Here is a 17,146-nt window from a genome sequence, read left to right as displayed (position 1 = left end):
TGTGGCAAATACTTCAGCCTCAGCATCTTTTGCACTGCTGTGCTGGGCTCCTCCATCATTGAGGATGGGGCTATTTGTGGAGCCTCCTCCTCCAGTGAGTTGTTTATTGTCCACCACCATTCACGACTGGCTGTGACAGGACTGCAGAGCTTAGATCTGATCCGTTGGTTGTGGGGTCGCTTAACTCTGTCTATCACTTGCTGCTTATGCTGTTTGGCATGCAAGTCGTCCTGTGTTATAGCTTCACCAGGTTGACAACTCATTTTTAGGTATGCCTTGTGCACCTCCAGGCATGCCCCCCTGCACTCTTCATTGAACCAGAGTTGGTCCCCTGGCTTGATGGTAATGGTAGAGTGGGGGGTACCCCGGGCCATGAGGTGACAGAGTGTGGTTGAGTACAATTCTGCTGCTGATGGCCCACAGCGTCTCATGGATCCCAGTTTTGAGTTGCTAGGTCTGTTCGAAATCTAACTCATTTAGCATGGTGGTAGTGCCACACAACACGATGGATGGTATCCTCAATGTGAAGGCAGGATTTCGTCTCTACACTGACTCTGTGGTGGTCACCCCTACCGATACTGTCATGGGCAGATGCATCTGTGGTAGGCAGCCTGGTGAGGATGAGGTCAAGTCTGTTTTTCCCTCATTGGGTCCCTCACCACCTGCCGCAGACTCAGTCTAGCAGCTATGTCCTTTAGGACTTGGCCAGCTCGTTCAGTAGTGGTGCTGAGCCACTCTTGGTGATGGACATTGAAGTCCCCCACCCAGAATACATTCTGCGTCCTTGCCGCCTTCAGTGCTTCCTCCAAGTGATGTTCAACATGAAGGAGCACTGATTGATCAGCTGAGGAAGGGCGTTTCGTGGTAATTAGGAGGTTTCCTTGCCCATGTTTGACCTGATGCCATGAGACTTCATGGGGTCCGGAGTCAATGTTGAGCACTCCCAGGGCAACTCCCTCCTGACTGTATACCACTGTGCTGCCATCTTTCCTGGGTGTCCTGCCAGTGGGACAGGACATACCCAGGGATGGTGATGGTGGTGTCTGGGACATTATCTGTAAGGTATGATTCCATGAGGATGACTATGTCAGGCTGTTGCTTGACTAGTCTGTGCGACAGCTCTCCCAATTTTGGTACTAGCCCTCAGGTGTTAGTAAGGAGGACTTTGCAGGATCGACAGGGCTGCAACTGCATTGTCGTTTCCAGTGCCTAGGTTGATGCCAGGCAGTCCATCCCATTTCATTCCTTTTTAGTGACTGTTGTAGTGGTTTGTTACAACCGAGTGGCTTGCTAGGCCATTTCAGAGGGCATTTAACAGTCAACCACACTGCAGTGGGCCTGGACTCAAATTTAGGCCAAACCAGGTAAGGACAACAGATCTCCTTCCCTAAAGGACAGTAGTGAACCAGATGGGTTTTTTACAACAATCGACAATAGTTTCATGATCATTATTGGACTTCAATTCCAGACTTTTATTGAATTCAAATTCCACCATCTGCCGTGGCAGGATTCAAACCCAGCTCCTCAGAGCATTACCCTGGGTCTCTGGATTACTAGTCCAGCGACAATACCACTACGCAATCACCTCCCTAATTTTTCCTCCTCAGTTTCTCCCCTTTTCAAAGCACTAACTTACGCGAGGGTATAAAATCCTCTAGTGCTACTAGCTCTCCAGTAGCCAACCAAGAACTCTTTTGTCATTTTGAGACTGACCTGCTGTCTACACACTCCATCTAGGGCGTTGTGAATGAGAAGCAGGATCTGGCTGATATGTATCCCAGCACTAAAAAGGGAGAAAAATTGTAATTATACTGTCTTCCTACTGAAATCAGCTAACGGAGTACAGATCAAAGATCAAATCATAAACCTTCCAAGTCTGTGTGGCTCAGTACGCAATCACATCATCATGTTCATTTTGATCAAACCCCCCCCACCAAATATCTGTATTGGTGTTAAACCCAAAGGGAAATTTAGAAAGCTGAAACATTTCTGAGTAACTTCATATATAAAAAAAATTATAAGCCTGGACAGGGATTTCAGGCAATTTAAAAATATTAGGCCGTGACACCAAAGTTTCATAGTAGTGCAAAGCCAAAGCAGAATCACATGGACACTAGACATGTAGTATGAATGCACCTTAAGAGTCCTCCAGGAATAGGGATAGTTTCAACCTGACTTCGTGTGGAACAAGTCACAATATAACATTAGTAGAAACTGGTGCGTGTGCAATGGCACAGAGGGAGAGGGAGAGGAAGACGGAGAGAAGAAAACATCAAACCTAAAATTCTGCAGTAAAACGTTTTGGTGAATGAGTGAAATGTTGTCATGTGTTGAAAGCAACAAAAGACATCAGAATTATTTTTCCCACCCTCAGCGATCATCAATATAACTTTCAATTTTAGAAGACAAATGTGTTACCCTCGCTAGTTTTTAAATTGGAGTTCTATCAAGAGAAGACATCAATTTACATTAAGGATATACATGGCAGAAGCAAAGCCTAGTGGGCAAAAGCAGAGTGTAGTAAAAAACCACACAGATCAAGTCTCAGGTTTGTACTTAATTGGCTGTTCTCACCCAGGAGAGCAATGAAGGTTCTAGAACTAGGCTCGGTACATGGGTGAGTGAGGAACATGGAAAAAAACATACAAGTCTCTTTGCTTTTGATTGTTATTTATGGTACTCTGCTTGTACATAGGGTAAAGTAAAATAATTAATATTTTGCAAGTCTCAACATCAAACATAATCCAAAAGTAATTTTATGATTATATGAAATTAAAGTAGGATTTCCTGGAGACTGCTCGTTTGACATGCATTTTGAATAGCTGAAAAGGTTTAATGGAAACTAAAACATTGACACCCAGAAATGTGTTGACAGGCACGTGGCTATTACGAGATGATTGTGCAAGGAGAGGGATAGGATTGGCTGTGATGGTCTCAACTGCTGAATGTCCTGCCAACACTCACCGTCTAGGCCTGGCTCGTTTGTTGAGTTCAGTGGTGAAGTAGCTGATGTTCTGGCATCCTTGAAACATAACCCACTCCTCCTCTCACCCTGCAGCTTCCAGAAAGAGAGTAGAGACAACTGAGGGATAAAATAAATCGTATCATCATTTGTGGTGTGTGTTGAAGGGGGGGGTGGGGGGCAGCGAGAAAACTAAAGTAATCAAGCAGTACAAAATCCAGCACCATTCTTCTAAGGTCAGTTCTGCATAGGTAGTCACTCTGAAAGCAAGGACACCTGTCTAAATTGAGTTTGTTACTGCTTTAACAGGTTTCAGTGTATTCATTTGCCTGTGTGTAAAAACAAACAGGAACAACACCCCCCAATTGGGAGTTGTAAAGATCAGAGTAGAGAGAGAGAGAGAGAGAAAAACTGCTGGCCCTTTGTAGTTACCAAGTTGCTACTTCCCATTTGGTTAAAAGTACGTCAGCAAGATTGATATTTTGAATAATCAGATGTGTCTAAAGACAAGCTTAAAATTCAAGTTACTGGGGTCTAAGCAACACAACTCAACTGCTAAAAAAAAAGTTGTACATTAACAAGTTGTATTGTTTGCACTTACATTCAACAACTTTTAAAAACACATTGACTGGTTTAAACAAATGCCATTTGTTTTACTCTAGTGAACAAAGCACAAAAACAAAGAAAAAAGTGTGGGAACCAAAAAACAAACAAAATCATGCAATTCCAACAGTAGGTACAATCTTGCTTCCATTTGAACCCAAGTGCATTTAAAATGATTTTTAAACTCAGAACAAAAAAATTCTTGGAATAGTTGCTGCAGAAAACAAAACATTGACGCAGTTATAGGTTGCCCTTTGTCATTAGCTGGAAAAAACTACGTTTCAATTGTTCTTGGCTATAACACAATGGAGTAGGATACCTGGGATAATGTACATCTCACTCTGCTAGACATCGAGCTTTACTGAGGGTGTTCATGTGGCAATGATTGGTCAAAAACAGGTAGCTTAAGACTGCAATTAAACAGCATATTTTGCAAAGGTGCAAGTAGTTAAAATAAAAATCAACAAACAGCAGCCCAGCTCAATTCAGATTGCAAGCAAAATTCTGTGGATGCTGGAAATTGAAAAACAAAAAAAAAGTGGAAAAACTCAGGTCCAGCAGCATCCGTGGGGAGAGAAACAGAATTAATGTTTCGAGTCCGTATGACTCTTCATCAGAGGTCAGGCTTGAAGATTTTAAAATTGCCACCGGCAAGAGAGGGAGAAAGAAATGCTCAGTGCATGCACATGCAGGATTCTACTGCTGACAGTGAGGTTCAGCCAACAGGACAATTCCAATCCTAAAACACAGGGTCACAAATTGTGGAACCACAGCCGGTAACTGCAACCTGACAACTATTTGTGAAATTGGGGTTAATTTTCCAGAGGTTCAACTGAAACTGTACATTTCTGCAGCTTATGAACAAGACAAAAATTCTTAAAAAGCCAACTTGAGAGCCAACAGGTCTCGCAGGACATAGCCACTTGTATCAAACAACCAGTTATCTAGAAATTCAACAGTGAGGTTGCAAAAAAGAGAGTGTTCCTACTAACACAATGTAGCAACTGTTCTATTCCCAACCATAGCATTAAGCTCCATGAAATGCAAATCAAGGAAAATATTACTTCAAGCTCATTGCAGCTTCCAAGTAACTGTTTTATATTCACATATAAATCAGAAACCATTTTGTCATTGAGACTATTACATCAATGAGCTGTGACTCTTGTACTCCAGATGTTCACTGTCCTAAAAGCAGGATAGAAATGTTACAAGAATAAAGTTTTTTTTTTGCAGCAGATCACGATTTAAAGAGGAAGTGACCCAGCAGCAGACGACCTTATTAACTATGCTTCAATAAACTACTTCCTGAGAAGTCCTTTCATTGAGAAAACCATATAAGAATTTGCATTTATGGTGCAGTTCCTGTTTACACGTTCTTTCCAGCTCCCTTTGCTCTCCCATTTCTTTTTTGTGTTTCTTGCTAGCAGCACCAACCTGTCACTTCAAAGCCATCCTTTGTGCTCTACCTATAGAAGTTAGGTATGATTTCTGGCAAGTCATAAAACAATTACTGCCAAATTCTTGGCTTCTCTTTGATTTCTAGGCTTGCCTTGAGGTTCAAAGCAATTGGTGAGCTCTAACCTCAACATGTTACCCTGGGCATACCAATTCTTTTAAACATGTTTTTGACAGATTTAAAAGATAAAGTATTTGCCATTTGAGGAAGAATTTAAGATTCAAGGATAAGCATAAAGATCCTCGAAGACATGAAGGATCAGTAATTGTGTTCGGCATTCAGAAAGTGCCAAAATATAAATAAACATTCCTAATACATAAAACAATTTAAAATTAAAACATATGTGCAAGTGATAGTGAAGAATCTTGTTCAAAAAATGAACTTGAAGGCACTTTTCAGCCAAAAAGAGTGATGTGATTTAGTTTCAAATAGTTATAATATTACCAACAGTTCTCCATGACTACTGAATAACATACAGGAAATTTGCATTCTATAACAGCTCAAATACATATGCTACATATTAATGAAAATCTATTGCCAGAATTCTCAATTTAAAAAAGAAACAAATTTAGGCTGTAAGTTATGTAAAAATCAGCTAAATGTGGACCTGTGTAATTATAAATTTCTCAGTACAACAAAACTATTAGCACATTGCATAATTTCAACTATTTAGGTCAACCTGTCCCCATGTAAACCAGGATGTATTTGTAGCCTAACCCAAATTGGTTATTGTTGTAAGGAGGTGGGATAGGGAGAAAACAAATTAAAATGAAGTTGCACAAATGCTGGCCACAAACAAGTTCCATGTTATTTTTGTAGCTGCATCACTAAGCCAGAAAACTCGAAATTCTGTACATTTGAATACCCACATAGGGCAGTAACTTCAAGTGTATGCTTATGCACGTCTGCGCTAAAATGGAAGGAATGAAAAAATGCTGCCTTACAGATTCAGGTTTTGCATGCCAACTAAATCAATTCAAATTGCTCCTGTTATTTTTGCTTTGGAACAACTGCTGTGGTTGTGTTTACATATAGACAATAAACTGTTTCATCTTAAGCTCAAATAAAGTATGATCCAAATTGAAGACAGAAAGATGTGCATTTAAGTCGCGCTTTATGCAACCAGATGTCTCAAAGCACTTGAGTCAATGAAGTACTGTTTTTAAAAAAGTATATTCACTGCTATAAAATGTAGGAAACGCAGCAGCCAATTTGCACCCAGCAAGGTCCCACAAACAGCATGTGATAATGACCAGATAATCTGTTTTTGTGACGTTGATTGAAGCAAATTCTACAGTAGTTGAACAAAGCAAAATAATGGAGTAGAAACCAGTTTCTCTTCTATGTAAGTGTAAAAGTTTATCTTGGAGCATTCCTTCAAATGAACTCTGCTACCATGTTTCACATACTTTTAAAAGGATTTTTTTTAAAAAAAACTTGCATTTCTATAGTTCTTTCATTGCCTTTGAATATCCTGCAATGTTATACAAACAATTATTTTTGAGGCGTAATCACTATTGTTATGTAGGCAAACACAGCAGCTAATTTACACATAGCAAGATTCCACAAACTACAATAACAATGAGATGACTGAATCAGTTAAATCTGTTTTAGTGGTGTTGTTGGAGCAGGCAGTGCCAACAGGAACGATCCAGCAGCAGTCAGTAAGTGAGCAGGAGCGTACAGGCAGAGCACCCTCCTCTCCTCACTCTCTGGCTCCAATTGAAGCGACAACAAGCAAACGTCACTCTTTTAAAGCCAACCTAATAAACTAAATCAACAAAATGAGGGATAAAGGAAACACTGTCCCTAAGTCAGGTTAGTGGTGTTGTTGTCTAACAACTGTTGACCTGGACGCCAGAAGAACTCAAAACAATAACAAAAATTGCTGGAAAAACTCAGCAGGTCTGACAGCATCTGTGGAGAGGAAGACAGAGTTAACGTTTCGAGTCCATATGACTCTTCTTCGGAACTGAAGGAGTCATATGGACTCGAAACGTTAACTCTGTCTTTCTCTCCACAGATGCTGTCAGACCTGAGTTTTTCCAGCAATTTTTGTTTTTGTTTCAGATTTCCAGCATCCACAATATTTTGTTTTTACCAGAAGGATTCTATTCTTCAAATACTGTCACAAGGCCTTTTTACATTCATTTGAACAGACAGCTAAGACCTCAGCATCATAATGCATCCAAAAATGGCAGTGATTGCAGTATTCTACTGAAATAGCGATGATATGTACATGTCTTGGAATGGGACTTGAACCTAAAATTTTCTAATTCACAAGCAAGAGTGCCACCAGCTAAGCCAAGGTTATCCTTCATACTAGTCTTTGAAGGGGTCATAAAGACTGACAATTTATTGCACTAAAAGTACCATCATAAAAAAGGAAGCTTTGCTGACTAACAATAAGACAAATAAAATATTTTTCCCCACAAATAAGGACACAGTCATTGCAAGACACTTAAGTATGTTTCATCCAAATAAAGGAATAAATATTTCCAATTATATAAAATTTTAGCCTCAGGTCAATTACTGTTAGATTTTACATAATTCCACTCAACTTCAGGGATCAAGGAACTCAAATGCTTTGTGGAACCCTCCATTCAGTCCGCAAATGCAACCCTGAGCTCCCAGTTGCCTGTCATTTTAATTCTACACCTCGCTCTCATGGTGATCTCTCTGCAAGGAATAGCACCTCATCTTCCAATTGGGCACTTTAAGCTTTCTGGGCTAAGTAGTGACTTCAACAATTTCGAACTGTAACTTTGGCACCCCATTTTGTTTCCCTTTCCTTTGCCATTTTTGAGAGAAAAAAGGCACAACCATTGTTTTTTTGACAGCAACTGTTCACACTGGCATTCACATCTCCTCTGAACATATTTTGGTTTTTACTTGTCCCATTAACACTCCCTTGGCCTTGCACCATGAACCGTTTTGTCACTTAATCTCAGTTCTGATGGAAGGTCACGGACTTGAAATGTTAATTTGTTTCTCTCTCCATATATGCTACTTGACCTGCTGAACATTCCCAGCATTTTATTTTTATTCTGTATGAAAACTCAAGCCTTGTTTCACAAGTAAACGCAGCACTCAAAGAAATGCTCTCCAACTGTTTTCACAGCTTCGTTTTCTTAACTGGTCTGAGTTTTTACCTCAACTACCCTGCCCTTTCTGAAAGTTTGTTCCATTTGTTGATCGGTATGAAAGAGTCTTAAATTTGCCTCTGTGAATTTAACTTATGCAACTTTTGTCTTCATCATAGAATAGCTGCATCACAAAAAGGAGGCCATTTCACCCATTGTGTCCATGCTGGCCCTTTACGAGAGTAACTCAGCTAGTCTCACTCCTCTGCCATTTCCCTACAGCCCTTAATTATCCAATTCCCTTTTGAAAGCCACAACTGAATCCGCCTCCATTACACTCTCACACAGTTCATTCCACATCTTCAGCACTTGCTACTTATAAAAAGATTTTCCTTCATGTTGTCTGGTTCTTTTGCCATTCAACCTTAAAATCGTTGTCCTCTGGTCCTCGACCCTTCCCACCAATGGGAACAGTTTCTCCCGACATACTCTGTTCAGACCACTCATGATTTTTAACATCTCTATCAAATCTCCTCTCAATTTTCTCTTCTGAAGGAGGAGAACCCCAGCTTCTCCAATATATCCCCATAATGGAAGTCCCTCACCAGGAAACTTTTCTCTTAAATCTTTTCTGCACCCTTTTTAAAGCCTTCACATTCTTCCTAAAATGTGTCATCCATAATTGGGCAAATACTCAGTTGAGGCCCAACCAGTGTCTTATAAAGGGCAAGTATAACCTCCTTGTTTTTATACACTGCACCCTTATTTATGAAGCCGAGAATCCCATATGCTTTATTAACTGCCTTCTCAATCTGTCCTGCCATCTGCAACGACTTGTGCACATATACCACCCTCCCTCGCCCTCCCACCCCAGTTCCCTCTGCTCCTGCTTTAGAATTACTTTATTTTCGACTGCTTCTTCTCATTCTCCGTATGAAAACGTATCACTTCACACTTCTCTGCATTAAATTTCATCTGCCACATGTCCACCTGTTCCACCATCCTGTCCACGTCCACCTAAGTCTATTATCTTAGCTTTGAAGAGGAATCATATGGACTTGAAATGTTAACTTGGTTTCTCTCTCCACAGATGCTGTCAGACCTGAGTTTTTCCAGCATTGTTTTTATTTCAGATTTCCAGCATTCGCAGCATTTTGCTTTTACCTAGCATTATCTTCCTCAGTGCACAATACTTACAAGTTTTGTCATCCACAACTTTTGAACTTGTGCCCTACACACCCAAGTCTTAGTAATTAGCATAAATCAAGAAAAGTTATGGTCCTATCAATGATCCCATAGAATCCCGCTGGACACCTTCCCCCCCAGTCCGAAAAACAATTCTTCGCCATTAATCTATTTCCTGTCACTCAGCCAACTTTATATTCATGTTGTCACTTTCCTTTTTATTTCATCAGCTTCAACTTTGATAAAGTGCCACATAACAGTCTTGTCAGCAAAGTCAAAAACCTCAAGCAAGGTAATTAAACACAATTTGCCCTGAACAAATCTGTGCTGGCTTTCTTTAATTAATCCATATTTGTCCAAGTGAATATCAATTTTGTTAAGGCGGGGAGTGAAGAGGTTTAGGTAAGGGGGTTGGAGATGTGAAGCGCAGCACATAAATTGCTAAGAGACAGAACCAAGTAGTATCAGAAGGATACATGGCTAAAGTTATAGTAATAGGACAGGACACAATTGAGGGAGAGTTTTAAGAGTAGGTATGTTCACCTGCTGTCCCAGCCAGCAGGTATCCCTCAAATCAACATCAAAATGCAAGATCATGTTTCTCACTGATGTTTTGAGACACCTTGTTGTGCACAAATTGGCGGCCACATTGACATTTTTAAAAAAAATAACAGCGACTACACTGGCTGCCAGGTGCTTGGAACATCATGGTTGTTGTCAAACACATGCAAGTTCTACTTTTACTAAATGCCCAATTATGCTTCCAGGATGGGTGGGAAATGGAAAGGGTAGGCAAAAGGTGCAAACAAAAGCAGTAAAACAGAAGAGTGAAGAAGAACAATTAAGGGAGATAAGTGAATATGTAGCCCAAAAAAAAGAGTTGAGAAAGCTTTTGGCATAGCAAGGCAAAGGAATTTAAAAGGAAGAGATCTGAATGTTGGGGCTTGATGGCTAGAAATTTTAATCATGAACCATGTTTTTCCTTGGTTAGTCTCCTAATAATATCATGGTCAGTAGCTTCACAAAACCTTGGCATTAATTGATGCTCAGAAAAGCAAATGTAACACACACCAGAGTTTTGTTTGTCATCCAAACTTCCAAAACCTCTTTACTTATTCAGTGAAATCCAGAAGTCAAAGCCCCTTAAAATAGAAATATAACTAGCATAGAAAAAGTTTTCCACCAGAATGGAGAGTCACAATTTATGCAGGTTCCTGAAGTTCTTTTAGGACACCCACCAATTTGGGCCTCTCATTAGGCCATAGAGGTGGTCTACATGGTTCCTGGGTATCCATTATTGCTTACATGAATGGCCGCTTGTGGTCAGCAGATTCACAGAGGTTACTTCTTATTTGGACAAGGAACACTCCCTACTTTAATATTAATCTTTTAAAAATCAGGCAAAAAAAATGTTTGATTTAAAAAATGTGCATCTCCTTTCTCTTCCAGAAAAAAAGTAGCAAAAACACCCCCACCCCCCAAAAAAACATGTAAATTCTTTCAAGTTAAATTCTCCATTCAAAAAATAGAGAAATGAAGAATTGTGGAGACGTAACATTTAAAAGCTTCTTTTGAAAATAAACACGTGCTCCTTTTCCACCCACATCGCGCTAAGTGGTTAGCAGATTTTGCCATAAAATTACATCTACTAGAAAGTTGCACCAATTTTTGGAATGCTTAATTAAAATTCATTTGATGACTTATAGACAAGTATCATGTATAGGCAAAGATTTAAATAAATTTATATGCAAAGCCTTCAAATGTGGAATAGACTGCCATCTAGTTGCGATGCAACTTAAGAAATGAGGCAAAATCCTGAATTAAGCCAGAGCCCGAAAGTTTAGCATGAAGCTCCCCCTCTTCCCTTTCAGTTTTGGCAGCAAAGATGAGGGGTTAACAGTAGCCATTTCACACCTTGCTCCACCATTTCCCGTACACAAAGCATATTTTGACAACTTTACAGGAAGGATGGCACACATAGCTTCCAAGAGTATACTATGCCAGCTATCAAATTCTTGCCTACCCAGGGCTGCGAGGATAGAGTGCGGGTAATCTTTTGCATGTTTGCACCCCATTAACAATAGATATTCAGTCTCAATGTGAACATGCCAACAATCAAGTCCAATTTGCAATGCATCCATATCCTTCTCTGTTCTCAGTGTTGCTTTATGCCACCCTAAAAACAGACTTAATATTAAAAAAGCATTTCTAAATCAGGTTGTTGCTGTAAGTAAACCAAAAGCTATTTAACAACACTCAAAATCAGCATATCCTAAAGACATCAAGCCCCTGTCTGAAGTTTTAGAAATGTGACAAAGGGGCAGTTATGGACCAGGGAAGCAAGTGCAAAAGGAACTTAAAGATATGCTCCTCTATGTAAAGTTAGAGATGATTTTGTCATTGCTAAAATTCCATCGCCAATCAAAGTGATAAGTGTAAGAATTTCAATGCTGCAGACTGCATTTTTAAAATGTGTGCGCACAGAGAATGATTTACTTTGCATCTGGCTGCATTATGCTTAATCTGGGTACATTCAATGCCAGCATGCAATGCCTAGAAAGGGAAAATGTTCCATTTACAGCTGGAATTCCTCACGAGGATTAGTAGAAACATTACACGGCTTATGAAGTCTGGTGAAAATCAAGGAGGTTTGAGGACACCCTAGTATGCATAAGTGGAGGTAAGGGAAGGATGATAATTTAAAATAGAAGCATTAATACAGCATGTCCCTCCTGACTTGCTTCAAAACCCAACTAAATACACTTAGGCAAAAGTGCAGATAATGCAAATCTAGAACAGAAACAGAAAATGCTGGGAACACTCAGCAAAAATTAGCATCTCTGGTTAACATTTTAACCATAGGCCCTTCATCAGAACACTGATAAGGGTCCACACCCAAAACATTAACTTGTAGACTTGACCTGTCAAGCATTTCTGGCACTTTGTTTTAAATATTTTTAACATGCCAAAACTAGCTCACTACACAATTAAGCACACCCTGATTCAGATCTTAAAAAAGATAAATTTTACTGATTCACCTCTTCAAGAACCAAAAAGACAGTAATGCGCATAGAAAAACCTTGTCAGAGGCCTCCAGACAGCACAATGAGATTACTGAAAACCACCAATGCTTTTGTTAACTTGGTGATTCTTTTAAGAATAACAGTCTGCAATACCACATAAAACAATTCATTACAGGAATAGAGTTAGAATGTAAGAATGTCTGCCCAAGAAACATTATTAGTGAAATCATAAGGCCTATTATTACTACCAATTATCTGCCAGCAACACCAGAATTTGATGCAGTTGGCCTATAGCTACTCTACAGATGAGATAGAAAAGCAACTTCAATGTCTCCATCCTCTTCCTACCAATCACAAGTCTAAACCTTTGACGGCCTTGGGACATGCTTACTTCCATTCACAAATCAACTGTGCCTTTAGTCCCAAGGTACAAACCTAAAACGCATCAAAACCAGCCCGTCTTTCTCTTAACTGCTGATTGACTTATGCATTTCAAGCATTTTGGTTCTCAAACCAAGTGCGCAGTTGAATGAACAAATCAGTCCAAGACACTAACTACAATCATTGTTAAAGGAAAAGAAAAATCACTATTATACTTGTCAGATAGTTCATATCGTTAAAGGAACACAAGATGTCAAAGTCACAAAAGTATCCTTGGGTTTCATCTTTAAAAAAATCTCACGCATTTCCAGGTCATAGTGCCATGAACCAATAAAGTTAGATGTTTCAACTGCTCAGCACTGGGTGTACAAAGAGGATGAGCCAATTCTTAAAAATTTACAGAACAGTATTTTAAGATGAACTTTTGATGGGTGAGCCCAAATTGCAGCCTTGCCAAAAAAACAAACAAAATCCCTTAAAACATTTGGCAGCTAAAAGTCTCAAGCTTGTCAGCTCTCCCTCCTACTCAATTTCAGTCAGAAGTCAGAAAAAAAAGTTAAGAAAACCATTTCACACAGGTAAAATCTTATTTTAAGCAGTGAAAACACTGATGAATTTTCAAAGCCCTTTCCTAGATTTTTCCACCAGAACTTCTATCCAGCATATCTCTCAATAAATGTAAAAGGACGTGAAATGATTAAGTTTTTTTTTCAAAATATCAGCTGGAACTTTCCAAAATACATAGGTACTCCTCACAAGGGAACTTTGAAGTGACTATTTCTGGTAAATGCAACAACCCGTGCAAAGTCCAGAAAGTTCAGTCATATCAGGGTCAGTACAGGTCTTTCTGACAAGATGCTAAATAAAACACGATGTCTGCCTGTTTAGGTAAACACAGAATTCCTGTGGCCCTATTCAAAGGACAGCAGGGGAGTTCTCCTGGTGGCCTGGCCAATATTTATCCTTCAACCAACACCATCAAAACAGATTATCGCATTGTTAAGCAAGTAAATGTGGCAGTCAATGAATACTCTTCAAAATTAATTAATTAACTGAGCAGCACTTCAGGACATCCGGAAAACATCAGCACTATATAAAAATAAGTGTTTGTGCTTCCTACAGATGACTTTTACACTCAAGTGTTGTATTCAAGTTACAGTACTGTTTATAATTTCTTACATCATTAACAGTTCCAGACTTTGACGTATTTGAAATAAATGAAGTATTTCATATTTTTATGAATTGCAGTTCTTTGTACAAATCGATCAATTTTAGCAAGATGACAGGGTTATCCTGCAGTGTGTATATAAACTGCAACTTGTGGATCTTCAGAGGCATCATTCACTCAGACAGAGAAAGTGCACTTTTAAGATGCAGACACCCCAAGATCTGATATCTTTCCCCTTCCTCACAGGGCTGGATATACCTTCCTGAACTTCCCCACAACCCCAATCCCAAACAGCAATTATCTCTTGAATCTTCCTTAGCAGCGCATTTCTTCTCTACAGATTATATTCTCTTGCATTCAATCTTCTTTCCCCCAACATTCCCCACCCCCACCATCCATGGCAGTCTGCCTATTTCCTTCAAGAAGGTAACTCAGTGCTAAGAAGCTTCTCCCTCTGTCAGCCTCTATTTCCCCCCTTTATAATTCCCCCGAAATAAAAAATTCTGGAATTCTTTCACAAAACAAACCAGAAAGTCGTTGTGGTTAATATGAAGCAGGTTTCATTTTACAAATATTGGAGCGCAACTCTGTACATTTTCCCCAAGCCTCAGATCCTATTGTATATTTCCACCTCTGCTTCTACTCACCCTCCAATGAAATCCATATCCATGCTTTATTGCCTGAAGACTCAATTACTCAGACAATCTATATCTCAGGTCCTCCCTAAAAAACACCAACAAGAGCTAAACTCCACCACCCTCATGAAGTCCTGCACAACCATCATTCATTCTTCACCTCAAAAGAGGACATTAGATTTTTAAAATTCTTGTCGAGCTCTACAAATCCCTTCAGGGTTGTATTCCATCACAACTCTGCAAATTTATGTTCCTGCTTTAATCTCTCCTACCTTGCTTTCTTTTTAATTCATAAACCTTGGAGCGCCCTCCCCAAACCTATTTATCTTACTGCTTCCTATCTCATTTTTCAAAACCTAACTTTTCCTTCACCATATTTTCAACCAACTGCTGCCGCTTGATTCAGTCTCTGATAATGTGAAGTGCTCTGGGTCGACAAAAGGAGATATTCCACGAATGCAAGTTATTGTAAAACCAGGCATCTACTGTTTATTTTTAATTACTACCACAAGCTGCATATGTAATTGGTTAGCATACAAATTGCTTTTCCTGTCACTTTCAATTTTATAGGTTTGAAGACAGCAACTAGGCTCACTTTATGTGACAAAATTATATCAGGTGTTATTTATCAAAGTATACAACATCAGAGGTCCTTTGACAAGTTCAAAAGGAGTTAAGTTACCATAACAAACAAGAGTGAATGTAGAGCTGTCTCAGATTTACTATGCTATTGTATGCCTCTGAAGACCTCAGAATCAATTGATAATTAATCAAGCATGGTTACAATCTAATTTAACTAACATGGGATGTCAAATACCACATTTCATAAATGGACGGGTGAATGAGCGAATGAACAAATGAATGAATATCAGAGGCTCTCTGACCTTTTTATGATGCCTTGAATCATTACAATTCATCTATTCATCATAAAGTATATACACATGAATTGAGGAGCATGTGATTTTACCTAAACAATGAGTCAACTGGTTGACACCAAAGTAAGCATTCCCTATTGACTTACAATAATGATTTAACTGAGCTGCAAATTTGTATACCCATCCCATTCAAATGCAAAAATCTTGAGCATGACACCCAAAGAAAAAAATTGAAGTTTTTGAACAGCTATTGCCTTCTCCATACAGGGACATTAAGTTAACTCCCAAGTACCAGATCTTGAAGGAAAAAACACTAATTTTCTTAGGTTGGCCCATGAGAAAAATGAGAGTGATATTTCTGTCTGCCCCCATAAGGTCAAATGGTCCCCAAAAATTAACAGTTGCAGAATAGGGAAAGCGGAGGTCAGAACCACTTGAGGGTGGTGAAAAACAGATACAATCAATGACTTCAAAAAGAAACTGGATGGACACCAGTGAAATAAATTTGCAGAGCTATGGGGATAGAGTGGGATGATGGGATTGACTGGATTGCTCCAGAGAGAGAGCCAGCATGGACTCAAGGATCGAAAGGCCTCCTTTTGTGCCCCAAACTCCATAAAATAAAATGAACGCGATCAAACTTAATTCAGGAGACTGTAGATTTTGAACAAGATGATGCTATCCTTTCCACCCAAAAGATACACCAATTTTGATGGCAGTTAATAGGGAATGTGTTAAAATGCTGCTTTGTGATCAAAGGTAGTTCTGACATTTAAAAAGGGTAGGGCAGGGCGCTGTTCCTGATGGACGGCTTCCCCCTCAATCCTGCTTCCCAGTGAACCCGTTTCCTTAGCGCTGGAACACAGCAGCAACCAGCCGGGACTGCGCTGGGCGCTTCTCCACAAACCAAACACCGGGACGAGCAGGAAATACACCAGTTAACACATTTCTCGAGCACTCCAGCAGACTGAGAGACACACACACAAATTGTATAAATTAAACTCCGGGCTTGTTAAACAGTGACTTTAACCTTAATTCGCACTATAATGACCAACGCACCAGTTGCGCAACCTGGCAACCTCAGCTCAGAATACTTGGCAGAACAAGGAGCAGCCCAGCCAAGGCATTGCAAAAAGAGACGTGCAATTATAAATGAAATTGCAAAGTCTTTCAAGCTCGGGAACATTACGGACACTTCCCATCATGTTTGCTGTGTAAAATGACACTTATATGAAGTTTTACCTGAGTGAACAGTTCGAGTCTGATTAAGGGGCTAGGTTCAAAGCTAACTTTTTTCGGATGCTGAGTATTTCCAGATTTACCTACGAAGTTCTGGTATTTTACATCTACACCTTTGATTAGAGAAGTTAAGCTTTGCAGACAAACGCAATGTCTAAATGCAATGTCTATTCGCACTTGTGTTTGTCACTACCGCGCTCAGTGCAATTTTAACTCAAGTTTCCGACCGCAAGTGGGTGTTTCTTAAAAGTATAAAATTGACGAACCAAACGCAGACTGAATGGTTGTTGCCTGCATTTATTTGACAATAGGCAATGAAAGCAATTCCGGAAGATTAACGGAAAATGCCCAGTTCTAATCCCAGCTGTCTAATACTTGCAGAATCACAGATCCGACCAACAACAAACGTGTAAGGTAACACTTTCTGCCACCATCCCAAAACACATGCTAAATTTGGGGGAAAAAAATGTTTCAGTAACTAATGCAAACTCAATCTACTGCTACCAAAACAAAAAAAAATCAGCATCATTTCAATA

The 17,146-nt window shown here is 39.6% G+C and overlaps 1 protein-coding gene across 3 annotated transcripts in view; it reads right to left on the bottom strand.

Moving 5' to 3' along the window:
• Positions 1 to 17,146, bottom strand: part of mllt3 (MLLT3 super elongation complex subunit) — a 158,425-nt gene that overhangs the window by 140,169 nt on the left and 1,110 nt on the right. The gene's annotated exons all lie outside the window — the stretch shown is intronic.

Source organism: Cetorhinus maximus, chromosome 2 (assembly GCF_964194155.1).
Source record: "Cetorhinus maximus chromosome 2, sCetMax3.hap1.1, whole genome shotgun sequence".
Lineage (NCBI taxonomy): Eukaryota > Metazoa > Chordata > Chondrichthyes > Lamniformes > Cetorhinidae > Cetorhinus > Cetorhinus maximus.
This window is presented reverse-complemented; position numbering and strand designations above follow the sequence as displayed.